Source organism: Rhinoraja longicauda, chromosome 17 (genome assembly GCF_053455715.1).
Source record: "Rhinoraja longicauda isolate Sanriku21f chromosome 17, sRhiLon1.1, whole genome shotgun sequence".
Classification (NCBI taxonomy): domain Eukaryota; kingdom Metazoa; phylum Chordata; class Chondrichthyes; order Rajiformes; family Arhynchobatidae; genus Rhinoraja; species Rhinoraja longicauda.
In genome coordinates, this window is record NC_135969.1 from 3,182,616 (window position 1) to 3,207,555 (window position 24,940).

General features: G+C 42.3%; 1 protein-coding gene across 4 annotated transcripts in view; it reads left to right on the plus strand.

Moving 5' to 3' along the window:
* iqsec1b (IQ motif and Sec7 domain ArfGEF 1b) overlaps positions 1-24,940 on the plus strand; it is a 381,341-nt gene that overhangs the window by 95,981 nt on the left and 260,420 nt on the right. The window lies entirely within an intron of this gene.

The following is a 24,940-nucleotide window of genomic DNA, read 5'->3' on the forward strand; positions in this document are numbered from 1 at the left end:
AGATTGAAGAGAAACTTTATCCTATAAGAAATTTAAAGCATGTGTGCTTCTTCTGCCCCTCTTGACAGTTGTCTAAAGAACAGTCTTAGAAGGCAAATCATTTTCTTGTCCTGCAAACCATTTTTCCACATTTGGTTTTCAATCTTGTGCTGAAAATATTTTCTGTGTATTGGGATGAAATGAACAACCAGTCCATGGGGTTGAATATGTTGAGCAGAGTACTGATTAAAGCTCTCCATCAAATGGTGCCTTCCAAATGGATTGAACTTAAAAATGATCACGGTCCTGAACAAAGCAAATGGTGCAAAATCAAGAATATAGTAATCGCCAAGTCGAACTAATTTTTATATTCTGTTTGTACTTAAAAGCTCCAACATTACCTGAGAGTTAATTATGCAAATGGTGAGGATTCGAACATGGCAAATGATTTTTGACGAATTTCATATTTCTGGTAAAGGTTGTATTTTAAGGCCTTGTATTTTAACACCTTGAAGTGATGTTGGGCCGCCATTTTGAATCGTTTGTGACCTTTTTCGTGCAGGTATTCCCATAATGAGAGTCATTTCATCCAATGACGACTACTTCTTGTAAGTTTAGTTTAGAGATACAGTGCGGAAACAGGCCCTTCGACCCACCGTGTCCGCACCGACCAGCGACCCCATGCACATTGACATCATCCTAGGGACAATTTACATTTATACCAAGCCAATTAACCTACAAACCTGTGCATCTTTGGAGTGTGGTAGGAAACTGAAGATCTCGGAGAAACCCACGCAGGTCACGGGTAGAACGTACAAACTCCGTACAGACAGCACCCGTAGTCAGGATTGAACCCGGGTCCCTGGCGCTGTCAGGCAGCAACTCTACCACTGCACCACTGTGCCGCCCTTCCGAGTTCCGAGCATTCGTGTTGCAATAATTTCATATCAAACTAAATTCCTTTTTACCTGTATTGGAACTGGTTGCTCCTTTTTAGGGATTAAGCTCATTGGGGGATTCATACATTTAGAAATGAGTGCAAAGTGAACATTTATTTTAAGTCATCGTTAATCTCATAACTACTGAATCTTTTCACCAGGCTGCATTTCTGCAGCTGAAAATGTGATTACAGGAAATGTGCATTGCTTCTCTGGTTGCAAAATCAAGGATGTCATTGGAGGGCAACCAGAATATTGTCAGATGTGAGGGTGGACATTCAGTGGCAGTTTTTCATGTCAGTACTGATAACATAAGTAAAAAGAAGGATCTCGTTCTGCAGACAGTTAGTAAGCACTAAAAGATGGTTGAATCACAGAGTCAACAGCATAGAAACAGGTTCTTCAACCCATTGTGTCAATGTCTATCTATATCAGTCCCACATGCCTGCAGTAATTCCATTTCCCTCTGTGCATTGAACAAAACTCAGCAGGTCAGGTAGCATCCGTGGAGGGAAATGGACAGACTGCATTTTTGGTCATGACCCTTCTTCAGACTGATGGAGTATGGGGAAGAAAGCTGAAAATTAGAGGTGGGGTATGGCAAAAGTGATAGGAGCAGAATTAGGTCATTTGGACCATCAAGTCTACTCCACCATTCAATCATGGTTGATTTATCTTTTCCTCTCAACCCCATTCTCCTGTTTTCTCCCCATAACCCCTAACAGCTGCACTAATCAAAAATTTATAAATCTCTGCCTTTGCGCACTCTCCTAATGCGCAATAAATCTCTGCCTTTGCGCACTCGCCTGAGACCACCAACTTCACTGTCCACCAACTTTGGAGTCAGCTGCATATTTACAAATTATGCTAACTATATTCTTATCCAAATTATTAATATATATGTGGCAAACAACAGTGGACCCATCACTGGTCACTGTGGTCACATGCAATCAATCTGAAAAGCAGTCATCCACTACCACCCTTTGTTTCCTAAAACCCACCTAATTTTGTATCTAATTGGCTAATTCACCCTGGATTCCATATGATCCAATCTTCCAGAGCAGCCTACCATGCAGGACCTTGTCAGAGGCCTTGCTATAATCCTTGTAGACAACATTTATCTTGTCAATCTTCTTGGTCACCTCTTCGAAAGAAACTTAATCAAACCGATCTCTAGATTACTACTGGAGCGACATGCTATTGCATATAGCGAGTATCAGATAAGGATTACATTACTAATGAATGAAAGACTAAAAAGATTGTTGAAGAAGGAAAGTATAGAAGTAGCAGAAGGCTTCCCGCTGGACCTTGCGGCCAGAAGGCTTCCTGTCGGCAGTGATATGGATCTTGTACAGGCCGATGGAGTTAGTATAAATTGGCATCAAGGGTCAGCACAGAGATTGTGGGTCGAAGGGTCTGTTCCTGTTCTATGTTCTACACCAGTGATTTGTAATGAAAAGAGAGTGAATGACATAAGTGGTTGCTGAAAGGAGGTGGTAAATGCTTGTGAACAGCTCAAGTTAAATACAGAAAATGAAAGAAATCTGAAATTTCCAACCAAGAAAATAGGAAAAAGCTGAATACTGGAAACATAAGACAAGGGGTTCGCACACAATACCAGCATTGTTTTTCTTCTGTGTTCTGGTACTTTGAGATTTTGTTTGTCTCCGATGTGCCTATTCTGATCCATTGTCGTCATTCTTTTTATCATTCTCTTTCAGCCACCATTTGCGTCTCGCCATCTCTCATCATCCTCACCCCAACAAGTACCTTGGCTGTTTGTTTTCTATGCAACTTCGTGCTCTGCAACTTCTAACTTTTTGCCATTCTGGTGAGACGTCCTTAATCTGAGACACTTAACTATTTTTTCTCTCTCCATAGATGGGAGATAGGCTTCCTCATTTTAAGAGCATGAGAAATAGGAGCAGGAGCAGCCATCTAGTCCTTTGATCCCTCTCCACTGTTAATTAAGATCAAGGCTCATCACCCATCTCAGAGCTATTTTCCAGCACTATCAATGTATCCCTTGATTCCCTTAATGTTCCTGGCTTTCTGATTCTATTTCACACTCTGCTACTGTTTCAATTTCCTTTCTTCCCATCAAATTAGTTTAAATCTATTCCAACAGCTCTGGAAGATCTGGGCTACCTTGTGGTGGTCCCACCTCCCTTTGACTTGGTTCCAAAGCTAAAAAAAAAATCAATATTCTCCTTTTAATAAGTAATCTTTTCAGTTATGCATTCATCAGTACTGCACTACCTCTCCTGCACTTACTACTTAGCTAGTTCGTTGCCAGTTGACTATCATTTGAAATGGTTTGGCAAATCATTCTTCATTGGGTTGTCGGGACAGTCAAAACTGACCAAGCCAGCACTATCCATTTTTCCATGGAAGTCACATTTTGATGGAGCTGATTAGGGTCTAAAATCAAACCCACCACATGGAGGCATTGGAAATGGTTGAGTATTTTTATCGATCTTTACCAAGGAATTTAAGGGGGTACAAAATAAAAACAGGATTAGGCTATTTATCCTTTCATGCATTCTGTACCGTTTAATAAGATTTTCAGCCCCAAGCACTCGCATTAAGCCTATATCTGTAATCTCCTTTGATTTATTAAAAAATACCTAAAATAATGCCGGACTAGGCCATTTGGCTCGTCTGGTCCCTGCCAGGTGTTGGGAGCAGGTGAATGAGTGCCATTCCCCCAATCAGTGACAGAAAACAGAATTAGGTGAGTGGTAATTTTTTTAATGTGAGGGACATTAAAAAGTGGTGTTTCCCTGGGTTAATTGCCTTTCCAAATGTATATTAGTAGCCTGAGTTTGGATGTGCAGGAATCGATTGCAATATTTACAATTTGGGGAAAAAACCTTAAGTGGAGGGACTTTAATAAACTTTCAGGTCATCATCTAGTGCAATGGTCAGACATTGGAGTTCAAATTTAATGCAGAAATAATGTGAAGTAGATCGTGTGGTAGGGAACATAAACACAAAATGCTGGAGTAACTCAGCGGGACAGGCAGCATCTCTGGAGAGAAGGAATAGGTGACGTTTTGGGTGGAGCCCCTTCTTCAGGCTGAGAGTCAGGGGAGAGGGAGCCTGGAAATATGGAGGGGTAAGGTGTGAAAACAACAGATCAAAGCAGACGATGATAAGGAAATGTAGAATTGTACATTCTTAGCTGAGGGGAAGGTGACAAGGAGGCATACAACCAGTAAAATTAATTAGAAGGACAGTGAAACTAGACGGAGAACTAGGATGGGGAGTGACGGAAAGTGGGAAAGCAAGGGTTACTGATGGGGCAAAATTTGCTTGATGTATCCAAAAGGGTTTCCTGAAATAGTGTGTGGATATTCAAATCTGAGAAGGGAACGTACTGGGCCTTGTGTGGGAAACAAGCCTGGCCAGGTGACTGGTGTTTCAGTGGGAGAACATTTTGAGGACAGTGATCACAACTCCATATGTTTTAAGACTGTTATGAATAGGGATAATTCTGGATCTTGCTGGAAGGTACTTGATTGGAGTAAGGAAAATTATATGTTATTAGGCAGGAACAAGTAAATTGGGAGTTATTGAGCAAGTCCACATCTGACGTGCCCAAAGAGGAGGGATAAGGGTAACAAGGTAAGGGAACCTTTGATAATCAGAGATTGTAAACGTGGTCAAAAAGGAAAAGGAACCGTTTAAGATGTTGAAATCAGACAGGGCATTTGAGGGATCTAAAGCAAGTAATAAATAACTCAAATAGGTGATTTGAAGGGCCAAAAAGGGCCATGAAATAACTTTGGGAAGCGATTATGGGTAGACTTCAGATATGGTTAAACCTTTGGTGAATCAGATTAAAGAAAGTCCTAAAGCTTATTATATGTACATGGTATGCTTATTGGTATGCTTGCTTTCATTGATCAAGGCATTGAATACAAGAATTAATAAGTCATGATGCAACTATATAGGATTTTGGTTCGAGTGCATTGGCGACTGTTCCGGTCGCCCCATTACAGAAAGGATTTGGAGGCTTTGGAGAGGGCGCAGAAGTAGTTTACCAGAATGATATCTAGATTAGAGGTATGAGCTGTAAGGTTGGGCAGACTTGGATTGTTTTCTCTTCAACGTCGGAGATTGAGGTGAGACCTCATCGAAGGAAAGGGATAAAGTTTAAAAGAGATGAGTGGGGTGTTTTCTTTTTAGACAGAGTGGCTGTCCACAGCGTGCTGCCTGGGTTGATGGTGGAGGTAGTCATGATAGTGATGTCCAAGAGGCTTGTAGATAGGCACATGAATATGCATAGAATGAAGGATTATGGATCATGTGCAGGCAGATGAGATTAGTTTATTTTGGCATCATGTTCAGCACAGACATTGTGGCCTGCAGGGCCTGTTCCCATACTGTATGGTACTGTTCTGTTCTCCATTGGATGATAAAGTGCTTGAGAAAATGTGAATGTGACCATTCTTAGAATCTGGTCAGTCGATGGCAAGCATTTCCTTTTTATAGCTAAGTAAATAGTTCTCTGTGCACTATAGTACACATTTAGTAGACGGGATAGTCAAGTAGGCGCAGACAAGCTTCCCTTCATCAGCAAGGTTTTGAGTACAGACGTTGAGACGTTATGTTATCACTGTACAAGACATTAGTGAGACCACATTTGGAATATTGTGTGCAGTCTGTTTGCCCTGCTAGAGGAAGGATGTAATTAAGCTGGAAAGGGAGCAGATTTGATTCATCAGCATGTTACCAGGATTGAAGGGTTTGAGACAAAAGCAAAGGCTAGTTATGCTTGGACTTCTCTACTTCAAGGTTCAAGGTCAAGATTTTAAGGTCTGTTTATTGTCACATGTACCAATTAAGGTACAGTGAAATTCGATTTACCATGCAGCCATACTAAAAAAAAGCAACAAGACACACAATTGCATAAAAGTTAAGATAAACATCGACCACAGCAGATTCCCCACATTCCTCACTGTGATGAAAGGCAATAAAGTCCAATCTGCTTCTTTATTCTCCCGCGGTCGTGGCAGTTGAACCATCAGCAGTTGGGGCGATCGAAGCTCCCGCATTGGGGCGGTCGAACCTCCTGTGGCCTGGAGCTCCCGAAGTCGGTCTCTAACCAGGGATCTCGAGCTACATGATGTTAAAGTCCACAGTCTCCGATGGTTTGAGCTCCAAAGTCGATCCCCGAGAGGGATCGTGAGCTCCGCGATGGTAAGTCCCGTAGGCTCCTGCGGTTGGAGCTCCCGAAGTCGGTCTGCAGCAAAGGCCGCCAACTCCTCGATGTTAGGCCGCAGTGCGGAAGGAGATATGATACAGAAAAAAATTGCACCTCTGTCAACGTAAGAGATTAAAAAAAGTTTCCCCCATAAAATAAGCGAAATAACACTAAAACATACATTTAACACGTACTATCAAACAACAAAGAAGGAAGGGACAGACAGACTGGAGCATAGGAGACTGTGGGGTGACCTTACAGAGATGTACAGAATCACGAGAGCCATAAATAAGGTGAATGGTCAGTCTTTTTCCCAGGGTGGTGAACTCCAGAATTGAAGGGCATTAGTTTAAGGTGCGAAACGAAAGATTCTAAAAGACCTGAGGGGTGATTTTTTTCATGCAGAGGGTCGTGCATACATGGAACGAGCTACAAGGGGAAGCTGTAGAGGCGGACATACTGGTGACATTTAAAAGGTGTTAAGTAAATGGAATTAACTCGGCTATACGTGGGAGGAGTTGGCTGCGCCTAACGGCTGCGGCTCTCTGGCAGTCTGTTGTCTTTTTTTCTTTTTTTTTGTTTGTGTCGGTGTTGGAATGGTTTTTGTTTCTGTTTTTGGCTGTGTATGTGTGGTGGGGGTGTGGGGTGGGGTGGGGGGGCGGGGGGAAACCTTCTTTTATTAGGTCTCTTCCCCGGGGCGCAGCTCGCCCGCGGGGCCTTCCATCGCCCGGTGCAGCTCGGCTGCGGGCCTTAACATCGCCGGCGCGGCTCGGCCGCGGGACGTTTCAGTGCCCGGTGCGGCACGGCCGCTAGACTTAACATCGGCCGGTGCGGCCGCGGGACGTTTCAGTGCCCGGTGCGGCTCGGCCGCGGGACGTTTCAGTGCCCGGTGCGGCTTGGCCGCTGGACTTAACATCGCCCGGTGTGGCCGCGGGACGTTTCGGTGCCCGGTGCGGCTTGGCCGCTGGACTTAACATCGCCAGCGCGGCTCGGCCGCGGGACGTTTCAGTGCCCGGTGCGGCTCGGCCGCTGGACTTAACATCGCCCGGTGTGGCTGCGGGATGTTTCAGTGCCCGGTGCGGCCGCGGGACGTTTCAGTGCCCGGTGCGGCTCGGCCGCGGGACGTTTCAGTGCCCGGTGCGGCTCGGCCGCTGGACTTAACATCGCCCGGTGTGGCCGCGGGACGTTTCAGTGCCCGGTGCGGCCGCGGGACGTTTCAGTGCCCGGTGCGGCTCGGCCGCGGGACGTTTCGGTGCCCGGGGCGGCTCGGCCGGGGGGCCTTCCATCCCCTTGCGGGGGCTGTGCGTGTCGTTTGCCTCGTAGGGGTCGAGCTGCCTGTCCGTGGGTGCGGGGGGAAGAGAGGGGAAGTTTTGTTGCCTCCATCACAGTGAGGGGGTGTTTGGAGTCACTGTGATGGATGTTTGTGTTGGGGTCGGGTGTCCTGTGTTCTTTTCTTTTTTGCTGTGTTTTGTGTGACTGTTGAAATTTCGCTCGGTGTTGTGCCGAGTGACAATAAAGTGTTGTTATGTTATGTTATGTTAAAACTTGGTTCGTGTGGACAAGTTGGGCCGAAGGGCCTGTTTTTGTACATTGATTCAATGACCACACATTTATCTACATTATATTTCTATCTGCTATGTTCATTCACTCAGCTTGTCAGTATTCCGCGGAAGGGTCTTTATATCCTCCTCTATATTCATGGTTACAGCTAGTTTATTATTAGAAAACTTGGAAATATATATGGTTGCTTTCGCCACATTTTTGATGTAGATTGGGAAAATTTGGAACCAAGCTAATTCTCTAATTAAAGCTTTCCAACCAAAGATCAATACATTTATTCTATTAATTAAACAGAAAAGTTACCTTTTGAGGTTCTTCATAATTGACAAATCAATAGGCAAAGGCACTCATCCCACCAGTTCTCTTTTTGTTCTGTCTGGCATTAAATGTTCACGTTTTTGTGGTTAATTTGTCGTCAAATCTTGCACCTTGTATTTTAGCATCTATCATTGTTTTAAACCATTTACTATGCTACAAATTCCCCCTGCCCCCCCCCCCCCCCCCCCCCAATTATACTTTTAGAAGATTCTATGCACATAATAGTTATCTCATAATTTTTGTGTAGGTAAATAACTGCAGATGCTGGTACAAATCGAAGGTTTCACAAAATGCTGTAGTAACTTAGCAGGTCAGGCAGCACCTCTGGAGAGAAGGAATGGGTGACGTTTCGGGTCGAGACCCTTCTTCTCATAATTTTTGTTCAACTGTCTGCTTCACTCTTCCCTTTCCAATGGATAATTGTTTGTACTTCTATATTTGGAATAATCACTTAGTTGTATCTGGCAATGGAACATAAAAAATGTATTTTGTACTGTAGCCAATGTAGGCCTTGTTCTTTTTGTGTTCGGTGCAAGATAATTTTCATTGTGGACCAAAATAAAGCCATTTATAAGATTGTCAATAGTTTTGTTTCATAGAAATGTGTTTTTTTAAGAGTTTTGATCACTCTTGTGGATCTATTTAAACATTTAAAACTATTTAAACATGATGATTAATATACTCTGGTTTGTTCAAATTCAGTGAGTGTTCTGCCAAAACTATTCTGTGGTACAAAATGTAGTGGTAATAATTTGTGAGAAATCACATTAGAAACTTAACATATGGAGGATGCTGTATAGAATGCTTATTGTAACAGTATTTTGCTTACATATTTGTTACGTGGCTTAAAGGAAAATGCAACCAAGAAAATTAGTGTTTGAATTTTATTAAAGTACTAGATGGGCGTGGACCCATTGGGTCCAAACCTATGCTGCGGGCCTGGCAACCCACCGTCCAAACCTCTCCTGCTGGTCCGGCAACCCTCCCCCAACAATAGATAATAGGTGCAGGCCATATTGAGTGGAGTAGGCCATTCAGCCCTTCGAGCCAGCACTGCCATTCAATGTGATTATGGCTTTAATTCACAATCAGTACCCCATTTCTGCCCTCTCCCCATACTCCCTGACCCCACTATCATTAAGAGCTCTATCTAACTCTCTCTTGAAAGCATCCAGATAATTGGCCTCCACTGCCTTCTGAGGCAGAGAATTCCATAGATTTACAACTCTCTGACTGAAAAAGTTTTTCTTCATCTCCGTTCTAAATGGCCCACCCCTTATTCTTAAACTGTGGCCCCCTGGTTCTGGACTCCCCCAACATCGGGAACATGTTTCCTGCCTCTAGCATGTCCAATCCCTTAATAATCTTATATGTTTCAATAAGATCCTCTCTCAGCCTTTTAAATTCCATTGTATACAATCCCAGTCGCTCCAATCTTTCAACATACGACAGTCCCGCCATTCCGGGAATTAACCTAGTGAACCTACACTGCACTCCCTCAATGGCAAGAATGTCCTTCCTCAAATTTGGAGACCGAAACTGCACACAGTACTCCAGGTGTAGTCTCACTAGGGCTCTGTACAACTGCAGAAGGACCTCTTTGCTTCTATACTCAACTCCTCTTGAAGGCCAACATGCCATTAGCTTTCTTCACTGCCTGCTGTACCTGCATGCATACTTTCAGTGACTGATGAACAAAGACACCCAGATCTCTTTGTACTTCCCCTTTTCCTAACTTGACACCATTCAGATAATAATCTGCCTTCCTATTCTTACCACCAAAGTGGATAACCTCACATTTATCCACATTAAACTGCATCTGCCATGCATTTGCCCACTCACACAACCTGTCCAAGTCACCCTGCATCCTCATAGCATCCTCCTCACAGTTCACACTGCCACCCAGCTTTGTGTCATCAGCAAATTTGCTAATGTTACTTTTAATCCCTTCATCTAAGTCATTAATGCATATTGTAAATAGCTGAGGTCCCAGCACCGAGCCTTGCGGTACCCCACTAGTTACTACCTGCCATTCTGAAAGGGACCCGTTAATCCCTACGCTTTGTTTCCTGTCTGCCAACCAATTTTCTATCCATGTCAGTACCCTATCCTCAATACCATGTGCTCTAATTTTGCCCACTAATCTCCTATTAGGGACCTTATCAAAGGCTTTCTGAAAGTCCAGGTACACTAAATCGACTGGCTCTCCCTTGTCCATTTTCCTAGTTATATCCTCAAAAAATTCCAGAAGATTAGTCCAGCATGATTTCCCCTTCGTAAATCCATGCTGACTCGGAACGATCGTGTTACTGCTATCCAAATGTTCTGCAATTTCTTCTTTTATAATTGACTCCAGCATCTTCCCCACCACTGATGTTAGGCTAACTGGTCTATAATTTCCTGTTTTCTCTCTCCCTCCCTTCTTAAAAAGTGGGATAATATTAGCTACCCTCTAATCCACGGGAACTGATCCTGAATCTATAGAACATTGGAAAATGATCACCAATGCGTCCACGATTTCTAGAGCCACTTCCTTAAGTACCCTGCGATGCAGACCATCAGGCCCTGGAGATTTATCAGCCTTCAGTCCCCTCAGTCTACCCAACACTATTTCCTGCCTAATGTGAATTTCCTTCAGTTCCTCCGTCACCCGAGGACCTCTGTCCACTAGTACATCTGGGAGATTGTTTGTGTCTTCCTTAGTGAAGACAGATCCAAAGTACCTGTTCAACTGTCTGCCATTTCCTTGTTCCCCATAATAAATTCACTTGCTTCTGTCTTCAAGGGACCAACATTTGTCTTAACTATTTTTTTCCTCTTCACATACCAAAATAAGCTTTTACTATTCTCCTTTATATTCTTGGCTAGCTTTCCTCATCTTTTCTCCCCTCTATTGCCTTTTTAGTTATATTCTGTTGCTCTTTAAAAGAGTCCCAATCCTCTGGCTTCCCACTCATCTTTGCTATGTTATACTTCTTCTCTTTTAATTTTATACTGTCCTTGACTTCCCTTGTCTGCCACGGTCGTCTCTTACTCCCCTTAGAATTTTTATTCTCTTTGGAATGAACTGATCCTGCACCTTTTGTATTATTCCCAGAAATACCTGCCATTGTTGTTCCACCGTTTCTCCTGCTAGGGTCTCTTTCCGGTCAACTCCGGCCAGCTTCTCCCTCATGCCTCCATCGTCCCCCTTGCTCAACTGCAATACTGACACTTCCGATTTTCCCTTCTCCCTCTTAATTTGTAGATTAAAACTTATAATATTATTATCACTACCACCTAATGGCTCTTTTACCTTGAGTTCCCTTATCAAATCCGGTTCATTGCACAACACCAAATCCAGAATTGGCTCCAGTACAAGCTGCTCTAACCCATCTCAGAGACACTCCCCAAACTCCCTATCTTCGGGGTCCATTTCCAAGCTGATTTTCCCAGTCTACCTGCATGTTGAAATCTCCCATAACCACTGTAGTATTTATTACCTTTGCGACATGCCAATTTTAACTCTTGATTCAACTTGCACCCTATATCCAGGCTACTGTTTGGGGGCCTGTAGATAACTCCCATAGATAACTCCCATTAGGGTCCTTTTACCCTTACAATTCCTCAGGTCTGTCCATACTGAATTCTACATCTCCTGATTCTATGTCACCCCTTGTAAGGGACTGATTATCATTCCTTTTCAACAGAGTGACTCCACTCCCTCTGCCCACCTGTCTGTCTTTTCGGTAGGTCATATACCCCTGAATATTCAGCTCCCAGCCCTGGTCCTCTTGCACACATGTCTCTGTAATTCCCACAACATCATACTTGCCAATATCTAACTGAGCCTCAAGCTCATCCACTTTATTTTTTATACTTCGTGCATTCAAATACAACACTTCAACTTCAGTAATCACCTCCCCCCTCATAGTAATGGCCCTGACCTTACTCTCTTATCCCTTCTCAAACTGACGACTCGTGGACCTGTTGCCGGCTGGGGGGTCTCCCCCGGGCTGGGGGCGGGCGGGTGAGGGGGGAGAGGAAAGGGGAGAGGAAACCACTCACCTCAGCCCTGGGCGGCCATCATGGCGGCCAGAGAGACCCGTTGTGTGGAAATTTCTCCTACAGCGGCAGCTTGACGACGACGGCCGTTGCTTGGTGGCGGCGCTCTCCCCACGAGGGACCCGGAACAGCGACCAATCGGGCGCCGAGCGGGAGGTCGGAGGCAATCAATCGACCCCACAAGGGGGGGGGAGCGGCAGGAGCCAATCAGGACGTGGGGGAGGTGGTAGCCCATCAAATTTATTAAAGTTTAAAAAGTGATTTTTTTAAAGTTTAAAAAGTGATTTTTTTAAAGTTTAAAAAGTGATTTTTTTAAAGTTTAAAAAGTTAATAACGTTTAAAATATAACAACCATTTGAACTGCAGGGCAATGGCGAGTAAGGTGGGCCTAAAATTGTTGCGCTATCCTGTACCGTTTTGGCTGTATATCGGGTACGCACAAACACACAAGATGAGAGTTTTAGTAATATACTAGACCAAGTGGACCCGTTGGGCCCAAACCTCTCCTGCATTGGTGCAGTACCCACTCCTCCCCCACTCCTCCCTCCCCCCCCACTCCTCCCTCCCTCTCCCCTCCCCTCCCCCCTTCCCCCACCCCCCACTCCATCCCCCTCAACCTCCCTTATCCCCCCTCTCCCCCTCCCCCATCCTCTCCCCTCCCTTCCACTCCCCCCTTCCCCCCATTCCATCCCCTCAACCTCCCTCCCTCCCTTCCCAGGAGATAGATTTAAACTTTAAAATGTGAATAACTTTAAAAATATAACACCGATTTCAATGAAACTTCTACCATTAGCACCAAAGGGTGGGCCTAAAATTGTCACGCTATCGTGTACCGTATTGCTGTAGTTCAGGAACAAACAAACGAGAGTTTTAGTATACAGTTAAATTCTCATCCAAGACCGATAGACACGTTAGAATTAGTCACCTAAATTTTTAATGCTGGAACCTGGGAGTGGAATTCATTTTAATTTAAAGACTGCTTAATTGATAACGTAATGAAAATCTGGATAAATAATCAAAATTAACAGTGAACACGTAGCCAGAGGCAAAATGTAAAAATATTAATTTGGCCCTCTCAATTTTGCCAAAATGCAAGAGTGGGCTGTTTGCTTAGAATGTGAAGCAATCAGACTGCAATAAGATGTGATGCTGCAGTCCCAAGAAAGATTCTTTTCACAGGATTATAGACTCAGCGACTCCATTTCCTTTTCCTACCATGAAGTAATTATGAATGCATTGCTCAGGAAGGATCAATAAGAATTCCAGTATCCACAAACACAAAATGGAAAGGAACTGCTTGTAGTGAGCAGGAAGGGACAAAAAGTGTTATGCCATTTAATCAAAGGAGAGATTTTGCTGACAGGACATCAAAACTTTGTTCAAATTTCTTTTCCGAAACAATATTTGCAGGAATGTGCTGGATTTTGCAATTTAATGATTGAAAAGTTTAAGTTTTGCAACAAATACAAAGGTTGGCCTTGCGCTGAAGAGTGGTCAAGAAGTCATGATATAGTTCAAAAGGACTTTGGTTAGGTTGCAAGTGGAGTATTGCACACGGTTCTGGTCCGCCCCTTACTGGAAAGATGTGGAGGCTTTGGAGAGGGTGCACCGGAGGTTTACCAGAATGCTGCCTGTTTCGAGGGTTTCAGCTGCAGAGAAAGGTTGGATAGTCTTGGATTGTTTTCTCTGGAACGTCAGTGGTTGAGGAGAGACTTGATAGAAGTGTATAAAATTATGAAAGGCATTGATGGTCAGACCCTTTTCCCCAGAGTCTAAATGTCCAACACTAGGATGCATAGCAATAAGGTGAGAGGCACGTTTAATGGAGACGTGCGAGGCAAGTTATTTAAACAGGGCCTGCAACGCATTGCCAGGGGTGGTGGTGGAGGCAGATTTAATAGTCTTTTTTTTTTAAGAGGCTTTTAGATAGGCACACGTGGAAGCGCAGGGAATAGAGAGATATGGATCATGTGCAGGCAGGTGAGCTCAGTTTAACATAATGTTCAGCACAAACTTTGTGGGATGAAGGGTCCATTCATGTGCTGTACTGTTCTATATTCATACGCCTTAGAACTTCCAGCACCTCCTTGACCTGAATACGGACAGTCCTCAAGTCATCACCCTTTAATTGTCCCAAGATCCCCAGTTTTCATGTCTTTCTCCACGGTAAAAACAGAATTATAATTCGAAGACGAATCTACTCACTACCTAGTGACTTTTCCCAAATGGGTTTAGTTGTTAATCACTATTTTGTGCAATGAGTCCCCCTCCCAACCAATACAGTTATATTTCTAAATAAAGCATGTTTGATTCTGAGGATGAATTTGCGCAGAGCTTATAGTGTTCAAAGGATTTCCCAAACACAAGTACAATTCTTACAATGCTAGAGAAATATCCCAATGGGTAACAGATGAACAATACTTCCATCGAGGACAGAGCCTGAGGAGTGTGCACTGAGTCTTTTCTCTATAACTATTAAAAGCACCCTCCTGTCTTTTCATATTTATCCTGTTTTTCTACTAGTTGACATTGGTATGTGCTGTTTTGCAACTACATTGACAAGGTCAAGTGGATGACCTGACATAACCAAGTCAATTTGGGCCTTATCATAATCTTGATACTGTTTACCAGTTTTGAAACGGGGGGGCATACAATAGAACCCTTTTTCAGTTCATGGAAAAGTAGGGTCATCCTCTTAAAGATATCTTGGTCAGTAATTTTTCTCTTGATAATGTCAAGAGTATGGGAAAAGGGTACTGGTCAGAAGCTTATCTTAATTAACAATAATCCCTTTGAAACTAGGTCAGCTTCTGCAGTTATGCTATCAGCTCTTGTTGTTGTGCTAGAAAACTGAGTTTAGCAATCAGCCTTTGGACTGTGAGTCACCGGTAAGTCCTTTGGGCCTGGATAGCGAATATCCATCACTCTTTTTGTTGCCTATAACACATTTATTAACTGAAACATCTCAGGAAACTTTTTCAGAATTATTAAATAGTGGAGATTTTTTTCTAAATGAACCAATTTTTTGCATATCTGTACATTGAAGCAGGAGCAAAGGCAGTAATTTTCTGTGGTGGTAAAGCAAAAATTCTGTGGTAATTCTGAAATAAAAAAGAATACTGGTGATGGTCTAGTAGATTAGGGAGTTTTGATTAAAGGTCTTCGAACTGAGAAGTTAGCTTTGTTTATCTCTCTCCTTGCTGCCTGTCCTGCTGAAAGCCAGTGTGGTTTTGGCACGTAATTTTAACCATGGAACATATCAATCAGTACAAGGATTTGGAAGAATTGGTACTGCAAATGCAGGAAATGGGCATCTGGCGATGAGGAACTTAATTTCTTTTGACAGGAGACATCTGGTCTATTAAGTAGATGGCTAATCGGAAGATTCATTTAGTTTAGTTAATTGTCACATGTACCGAGCGAGGTACAGTGAAAAAGCTTTTGTTCCGTGCTAACCAGTCAGCGGATTGACAATCCATGATTGCAATTGAGCCATTCACAGTGTACGGATACATGATTAAGGGAATAACAATTCCAATTTATCCATCCAATAGTGGATGATTTTTAACTTCCCTAATATTGACTGGGGCTGCTATCGTGCCAAGGGATTAGATGGGACAGCATTTGTTGTGTGTGTGTTCAGCCAAGTTTTCTCAATATACAGATGCTACAAGAGAGGCAGCAACACTCAACTTCAATTTAGGAAACAAGTCAAGAGGCAGTGCAGGAGCACTTTGGGACCAATGACTAAAATTATTTTTGGTTTTTAAATAGTTATGGTAAAAGATGGGACTGGTCCACAAGTTAAAGATGTAAATTTGGGGTAAGTCTGATTTTGATGGCATTAGATTGGAATGCAAAGGTTGATTTGGAGAGGCTATTAAACATAGAAACATAGAAAATAGGTGCAGGAGTAGGCCATTCGGCCGTTCGAGCCAGCACCGCCATTCAATATGATCATGGCTGATCATCCAAAATCAATACCCTATTCTGGCTTTTTCCCCATATCCCTTGATTCCCTTAGCCCTAAGAGCTAAATCTAAATGGGCATCTGGCAATTGAAGGCTATTAAAACTGAGATGTGTTTGGGTCCAACATGTTTCTGTTAGAGTGAAGGGCAAGGTTGGCAGTAATAGAAAACACTGGTTGATGAGAGATATTGAGGCTCTTATCAGGGTAAAGGAGGCATTCCTTGTATAGACACAAAATGCTGAAGTAACTCAGCGGGACTGGCAGCATCTCTGGAGAGAAGGAATGGGTAATGTTTCAGGTCGAGACCCTTCTTCAGACCAGAAATGTCACCCATTCTTTCTCTCCAGAGATATCTGTCCCGCTGAGTTACTCCAGCATTTTGTATCTACCTTCGATTTAAGCCAGCATCTGCAGTTCTTTCCTACACATACCTTTGATATAGGCAGCTGTGATCAAGCAAAGAGATATGGGAGTACACTTGAGAGAAATCAGGAGGGCTTAAAGGGGACATGAGATATTCTAGGCACACAATGTTAAGTAGAATCCTAAAAGATTCTCTAAGGATGCTGTGAGCAAGAAAAAAAGGTTAACTAGAGGTGAATAATCCTTAAGGTTCACTGATGTGGAGATGGGCAAGGTCTTCAAAGAATATTTATTTTCTGTGTTTACTGTGGAGTAGGTCGTGGAAGCTAGTCAGCGCAGGAAGAGAACAGTAACGACCTGAAATGCAACAACATCACAAAAGAGGAGTTGTCGGCAGTTTTGATGTGCATAAACGTGGATAAATCCTCAGTGCCTGGCCATAGTTAACCTCAGACATTGTGAAAAGCAACGGAAGAAATTGTTGGGAACCTGGTAGTGAATTTTGTTTCTTCATTAGCTACGCGTGAGGTACTGGAGGACAGTTAACCATGTGCTTTTATTTTAGACAGTGCTGCAAGGATAAGCCAAGGGGAGCCATGGTGGGGGAGTTTAAAACTTGAGGGCATAGGTTTAAGGTGAATCTTGGTGGGACAATTACTGGAGGGAATTCTGAGAAACAAGATCTATCTGCATTAAGGAAAGCAAGGACTGATTAGGGATAATCAACATGGTTTTGTGTTTTGGATGAAATTTTATTTTGCGGGAGGTGACCGAAGGGATTGATGAGGACAAGGCAGTAGACTACATGGGCTTTACAGAGCGTTTGACAATGTCCGACATGATAGGCCGGTCCAGACAGTTAGATTACATGGGGTCCAGGGTGAGCTGGATTGGATACCAAATTTGCTTGGTGAAAAGAGTCAAAGGCAGTGCAGGATTGTTTTTCAGATTGGAAACCTGGGACCAATGGTGCGCCACAAGGAACACTGTTGGTTCTTCTGTTGTTTGTTATATGTTGATAAACCTGGACAATAATGTAGGTGGCATGATTTTTTTTTAAATGGGGCTGCAGTGGATGGTGAGGAAGGTTTCTTAGGTTGCAGCAGGAGCTAAATCAACTGGGTAAATGGAATTTAACTTCGACAAGTGTGAATGTGTGAAGGAAGTTAAACCAGGCCAGGACATGCACTGTCAGTGGCAGGGCCCTAGGGAGTGTTGTAAGATAGAGGCCTAGGGTTTCAAGTACCTAAGATAGACACACAAAAGCTGGAGTAACTCAACGGACAGGCAGCATCTCTGGAGAGAAGGAATAGGTGAGACCTTCTCTCCAGAGATGTTGCCTGTCCCGTTGAGTTACTCCAGCTTTTTGTGTCTATCTTCAGTTTAAACCAGCATCTGCAGTCCCTTCCTACACGCTTCTAGTTCCCTGAAAGTGATGGCACAGTTTAACATAGTGGCGAAGAAGGTAAATGGCTTGTCTTCCTTAATTGGTCAGGGTATTGAGTTCAAGAATTGGGATGTTATATTACCGCTGCACAAGACGTTGGTGAGATCCCATCTTGAGTATTGTTTACACTTTTGGCTGCTGTGCCATAGGTAGGATGTGATTCAGCTGGAGTGCATCAAAAATTTGCCAAGTATATCATCGACTAGAGGACAAATTATGAGGAGAGACTGGATAGGCTGGGATTGTTTTCCTTGAAGCGAAGGAGGCTGAGGTGGTGACCTTATAGAGGTGCATAAATAAGATGCATGGTCACAATCTTCTTTTCCCAGGGTGGGGAAGTTTAAAACTCGAGGGCAGAGGTTTAAGTTGAAAGGCAACGGATTTAAAGGGACCTGAGGGGCAGATGGTGGGTAGATGGAATGAGCTACCAGAGGAAGGCACGGAGATGGGAACAATTACATTGTTTAAAAAAGATTGGGATGGTTGCATGGATAGGAATGATTTAGAGTGAGCATAAAACAAAGTGTTGGAGGAGCTCAGCAGATCAGGCAGCATTTGTGAAGGGAAATGGGAAGACGGTACTTTGGTTGCGAACCTTCTTCTGACTGAAAATGATCCCAACGTGGAATGTCGTACATCCATCGTCCTCCAGAGATGCTGTCTAATCCACTGAGTCCCTCTAGCACTTTGCAGATGCTGGAACCTTGAGCAAAACAGTCTCAAGTGATGCAAGGCTTAGAGAGATATGGACCAAATGCACATAAATGGGTTTATTTTACATAGGCATCTCAGTTAGAATGGATGAGTTGGGCAAAATGACCTGTTTATGTGCTGTGTAGTTCTGACTTTATATCTGTATTCCCCGGCTTAATTCCTTGCTAAATGTTCTCACTTCCATGCCCATCAACATCCCTAGATTTTCAGAAAATCCAATTAACCTACAAGTACACTTTTGGGATGTAGAAGGAAACAAGAGCACCTGGGCAAAAGTCCAAGTGTTCACAGGAGGGATGTACACATTTCATGTAAACCGCATTGGCGGTTAGATTGAGGTTCAGATTGCTCTTGCACAATTTATTGTGCATTGTCAATCCTTTGTATTATTCTCCTATTCCTGAATCCTGAAATACGACATCATGGCTGTTTATTAAGTGTAGACCAAAATAAATATATTACTGAGGAGATTATACTAATGCGATAAAAGAAGAAATTTGGAAAAGGAGAAAAGGAATGCTATCGAACAATAATAAAATTTGTTTATGTACTCTATTGTGTATTAATTGAAGCAATTGGTTATTGAATGAATACTGCCTGAAATGTGCAGAAGCTTAACACCATGTAAGCAGCAGTGTTATATTTGGCCAACATTTGCAGTCTTAAACAATCATCCGGGTGAAATGTCAGTGTTTTAATCCTGGGATGGACAGTGCTTGTATGTTTATTTTCAATCAAACACAGGCCTGCTTTCAAAACCATTGCTTGATGTTAAATCTATTTAATGGACCAGAATAGCCAACTTATCAGATAGGGCACACAATGTTCCGTGCTGTCTACAGCATGATGGAAAGTATTTTTTTATTCATTCTGGTGGTCCAAGGAACTGTTGTTGTCGTTAAATTCGTTTATTGATTTAAATTGCTTGCACTTTACATAGTCCCTGGATAACTCTGTTCATTTTCACAATTAATTATTGTCAATGAATGAAAAATGAATGCAGCGAACCTTCATTACAACTGACCATGAGTGGGGTGGGAGTGGGTGAGTGATGTTTGTTATCACCACCGATTGTCTGCTGCAACCGAGTAAGGTATTATCATTGTATGGACTTGAAGCAAAGAACTACAGATGATGGTTAATACACAAAAGGACACAGTGCTGGAGTATCTCTGCAGCGGTTCAGGCAGTGTCGCGGGAGAACATGGATAGGTGACGTTGGGACCCTTCTTCAGACTGATTCAGTCCGCTGAGTTACTCCAGCACTCAGTGACGTTTCATCTTAACTAAGCACCAACTCACTCCTTCCCATCGACTCCCTACCATCTGTCCGATGCGGCCACTGTTGTGGCTCACGCTGCAGGCTCCCATCATTAGCTCCCCCCCTCAATCCGCTAATTGGATCGCGTGATGGATGAAATAGGGCTCGCTGGTGCGCCTTGCGAGCCAGGGGTGGCGCCGGAGGCTGGGGATGGGGTGGCTCTGCGTGCCAGGATGGCGTTGGTCCCTCTGCTGTAACCGAAATCCATAATACAGGGGTCCGTTAAAATGAGGGTTCACTGTCCAGTATTTAAACCTTCCAGTGGCCACACTGCAAGGTTTTCAGTTTCAATATGAATCATTCGTAATAAAAGATGAATGCATGTTGCATTGTTTTTATTTTTAATCTTGTTAACACAAAGTATGTAAATGTTATAATCCACACAACTTGATGAAAACAACGACAGTCATACAGCAAGAGACATCCCCTTGCGGCCCACGTTTCCCATGCCAACCAAGGTGCCCAGTCTACACTAGTCCCACCTGCCCGCATTTGGCCCATATCCCTCCAAACCTTTCCATCCATGTACTTGTCCAAATACCTTTTAAATGTTGTTATAGTACCTTGTAGTAGATACTCTATAGCAGTAAAAACTTTTGACATTGTTTTTAGTTTGAGTTCTGTTTAGTTTAGTTTAGTTCTGTTAGATGTACTGTTCCACTAAATTCTAACTAAAATTCTGTCTGCTATTGTTTCCTTTAAATTTGCCACTGTGTAATTTTGTCCTGTTTTCTTCTCGCATTGCTTTCGCAATTCTCTCGTCAGGAGTACAATTGCAGTATGGCAGGTTTATATGCAGATAACGATGCACATGTTTTTCAATTAAATATGTAATTTTACCCTTATTTCTATGCCTCCTAAATATTGCACAGATATCTTTAAATTTATAAATGAATTTAGAGTGAGATCATTTAAATTTGTTTTCTATTAAATTCAGCTTTTGCCTTTTTTTGAAGGCAACTTCCAGACTTTTCCGATTGCCATTACTGCACAGGGAGTTGGAGTGATCTTACGCAAACCCCAACCCAACAGATCTTGCAGTCGTTTTTCCAGTTTAATTAGTTGTTTATTGAAGTAGTTGTAAAAACAAGGAGATGAACATACCAGCCTTTATTATTTCGCGTACAAGTCGTAGCTGACTGCTCTGACCCTGGTCTGGTCCCAGGTCTCCAGGTCCTTCCCAGGTCTGGTCGCAGGTCTGGTAAGAACTCTATGCTCTCCCTCCCTGTATCTGACCACTCCCAGTCCCTTATGCCCAAATATATATATTTCTACCACCTTCGTCATCTAACGACCGCCCCCAAGTGTCCAAAATAATACGGCAAGATATATCTAGACAAAATAATATAATATGCCAACAGTAACTAGCCTAAACATAAATGGCTCCTACACAACAGTCCCTAATTGTCTATGCATATAACAAAACAATTACCATTAAACATTAAAAGGAGCTATAAAAACTTTTACACATAATCAAAACATTCTAATCTATTTTAGTGATTCTTCAATCTTTAGGGCCATCAGTCTTTGCTGAGAAAAAGTTTGGGGTATGTTTTCATCCCATCCAAGTTTTTCCTTGCAGAGCTCCTGCATAATCAGCTTGGCTGGCAGAGTAAATGGTGCTAGATATCCTAAAGGGTTGTATATAGAGCTGACCACGGACAAGATGCCACGTCTGGTGTATGATCGCTCCTGTGCAGCAATTCTGAACTTGAACACATTTGTTTCACGCACCAGCGCAATCCCAGTGCTCTTTCCATTGGCAGATTGTCTTTGTCCAAGTCCAACTCCTTGATCTCTTTGGTTCTATTCTCCTGTGGAATGGATGCCAATACAGCACAGCTGTTGCTGATCCATTTTGATAGCATGAATCCTCCCATTTGGCAGATTGCAGTCAGGTCTCTTACCATTTGAACTGCTTCTTCTTCTGAAGGCATGGATTTTAAACAATCATCTACATAGAAGTTGTTCTTTACTGTGTTTGTCACCTCTGCTGGAAAGTGAGCTTTGTTGTCCTCAGCAGTTTTCCTTAATGCAAAGTTTGCACTACTTGGTGACAACACAGCTCGAAAATGATGTACCTTCATCCGGTATTCAACAAGATTTTGCTGCACATCACCATTGGGCCACCACAGAAATCGCAGATAGTCAATATGCTTTTCTGATACCTTGACCTGATGAAACATTGCTTTGATGTCAGCCATCAAAGCAACCGGTTCCTGTCTGAATCTGATGAGAACTCCAATGAGTGAGTTGGTAAAGTCTGGACCCTGCAGCAGTTGGCAGTTAAGTGATGTTCCTTTAAAGACTGCACCACAGTCAAAAACCACCCTTAAAGTTCCTTTCTTTGAGTGATGCACCCTGTGGTGAGGGATGTACCAGAGTTCTCCATCACATCGATTCAGCTGGTCCACTGGTACCTTTTCAGCATAACCATTGTCAATCATTTCCGTGAGGAAAGATGTATATTCATCGTGAAACTTCTCATTCTTGCCACACTTGCATTTCAAGCTCTAGATGTGCTGCTCAGCAATGCAACGGTTATTTGGCATGCTGGCGTTTTCTTGTTTAAAAGGGAAGTCTAGACAATAGTGTCCACCTGTCATCCTTGCTGAGCGATTCACAACATCGAAGAACTTTACATCTTCTCTAGACATTTCGTCTGTTTCCTTGCTGGTTCTTTCACTGAAGTCGTGATTGTATTGTTTGACCAGTAGCTTTTCTAGGTTTGCAATGGATATTCGATTGATAGCAGCAGCAGGGCAGCCATTAGCAATCCTTGCTGTCGTGGTCTCATCTCATTGATGACCCACCCCAGTAAGGGTCTCACAGCGTATGGGCCATCCCTTTGGCTGTTGACCAGCTCCCAAGGTTCCAATACCTTTGAAGGATTTGTCCCGATGAGTAGGTCAATGCCAGAGTCTATTTCAGGAATCTTGATATTCTTCAAGTTTCAGATCTTCTTGTCTGGGAATGTTTAGCTGAGAAACAGGCATGGTCTTATCAGATAGTAGTTGAATAAAATCGTCTTTGTTCAGACTAGATATTTCCAAACCTGAGACATGACGACTGATCACAGGCTTCACTTGGTTCATGGTACACAAGAGAATTTTGGTCTTTTGTCCTGTAATGTTCAGCCTTCTCATCAAGCTTTCTGTGCAAAAGGTAGATGAACTTCCATGATCCAAAAATGCGTATGTTTGCAACACTGTGCTCCCCTTGCGGCTCTTTACTTGTACTGGTACAATGAAGAAGATGCAGGTTTCATCACCGGCCCCAATATGTCCACACATTTGAGGTGAGAGAACAGCATTACTTGCAATTGGTTTTTCATTCTGTTCTGTATGTTCTGATTTCTTTTCTTTGTCCTTTTGTTCAATGTGAAGTATTTCAGGATGATTTTGGTTGCACACATCACAAGCCTTGCAGTCTTTGCTCATGTGACCTATTTTCAAACATCCAAAACAGATTCCCTTCTCCTTTAATAAGTCTATCTTTTCTTTGTGCCTCTTCTTGATCTGTGGACACCGCCCCAATGTGTGAGCACTTTTATTACAGAACAAACAAGAACCTTGTGGCTTGGTAGATACATCTCTTTTTATGCTGCAATTACTGCCTCCCCTGTAGGATAAATATTATGAAGGTTTGCCTATTTCTCAAAACATTCAACTCCGTAAAGAGTGGCATTGGTTATATCAGCAATTTCAGTAAGTCTATTAACTTCTTTCCATTTCTTTCTAACCACATGCATACCTTTTCCATTATGAGATTTCAGCCATGCATTGTTTGTCCTCGCATGCGTGCAAGATTTAACAAGCAGATAGGGCTCACCAAATGTTCAGCTTTTTTTTTGCTTCTATTAATTATATTCAGTTTAGTAGTAATGATTTGAACACCATAAAATCTTGGGGAAAGTGCAATCTTTAAAACTGCTTGGGTGTTTTGAAGCCATCTTGAAGAATGCACAAAACTAATTCTGACATTCATGATTAGAAGCAAAGCACCCTGTAATAGCAAAAAAACAGCTTTGTCAATCAAAGACTCCCAAATATAACAATATTAGTTAATTTCAACTCATAAAGGATTTTCTGTAATACATCTTACTTGATTGTTTGCAAATATTTGTTAGGTGCCATCTTCCCAGCAAACAGACAGATATGAAAATTCATTGTAAATTGTATTTTGGAAAAGTTCGTTGGCAATAATGTTAATCAAACAATCTAAAGAAAATAAACAACCAATGGTTTTCCATCAACTTTTATTTCTCAATAAATTGGAAAAGTTTAAAATTATTTCAGATGTAAGAATATACATCATATTTCACTTAAATAATTTGAGTAATCTGTTATTGAATCATTGATTCTGATTGGTTAGTGATGAAAATATCTTGTCTATCTTTTGAACATAATGTACTGTAGTTGAATGAATGAATGTTGCCTACCGTTGTTTAAGCTTGCCTCTTAATTTTCATGAGCTTTTGCACTGCAAGTTGCCATTAGTGGAAGAAAAACAAGGTTCAGAAATTATGAAGTACCTAATGATTTTCCTTCCTTCACAAGAAGTTGAGCTGCACTAGAATTTTACTGCTAAATGCATGTAGTGGAAAATGGTGAAACAAATTTGAGGCTTGCCAGCCTCGATCAGGTAGATTTTTTAAAAGATAAATGTTAATTGTTGTTAAACAATGTTAGATACTCCAAAGTATACATGCAATCTTTCTTTCAGATTTTAGTTGTTGGAAATTATTTTAATGTCGTTTTTTTTTTGTTTCTTCCACCTCATCTCCCTTCTCTGCTTTCAGTTATGATTTAAAATATTTTTATCAACTGAATATTTATTTTACTGCCAAATCATAAACAAAAATATTTTCAAAGATTGGCAGTGGCTTTATCTGATATCCTGTAGCGGACAGAACTGAAATGAATTTCTAAATTCTTGACCCGAAACATCACCCATTCCTTCTCTCCAGAGATGTCCCGCTGAGCTACTGTCCGGCTGAACTACTACAGCATTTTGTGTCTATCTTAAATTTCTAATATTAAATTTGTGTGGGGAAGTGCAAGATTTGTGACTGG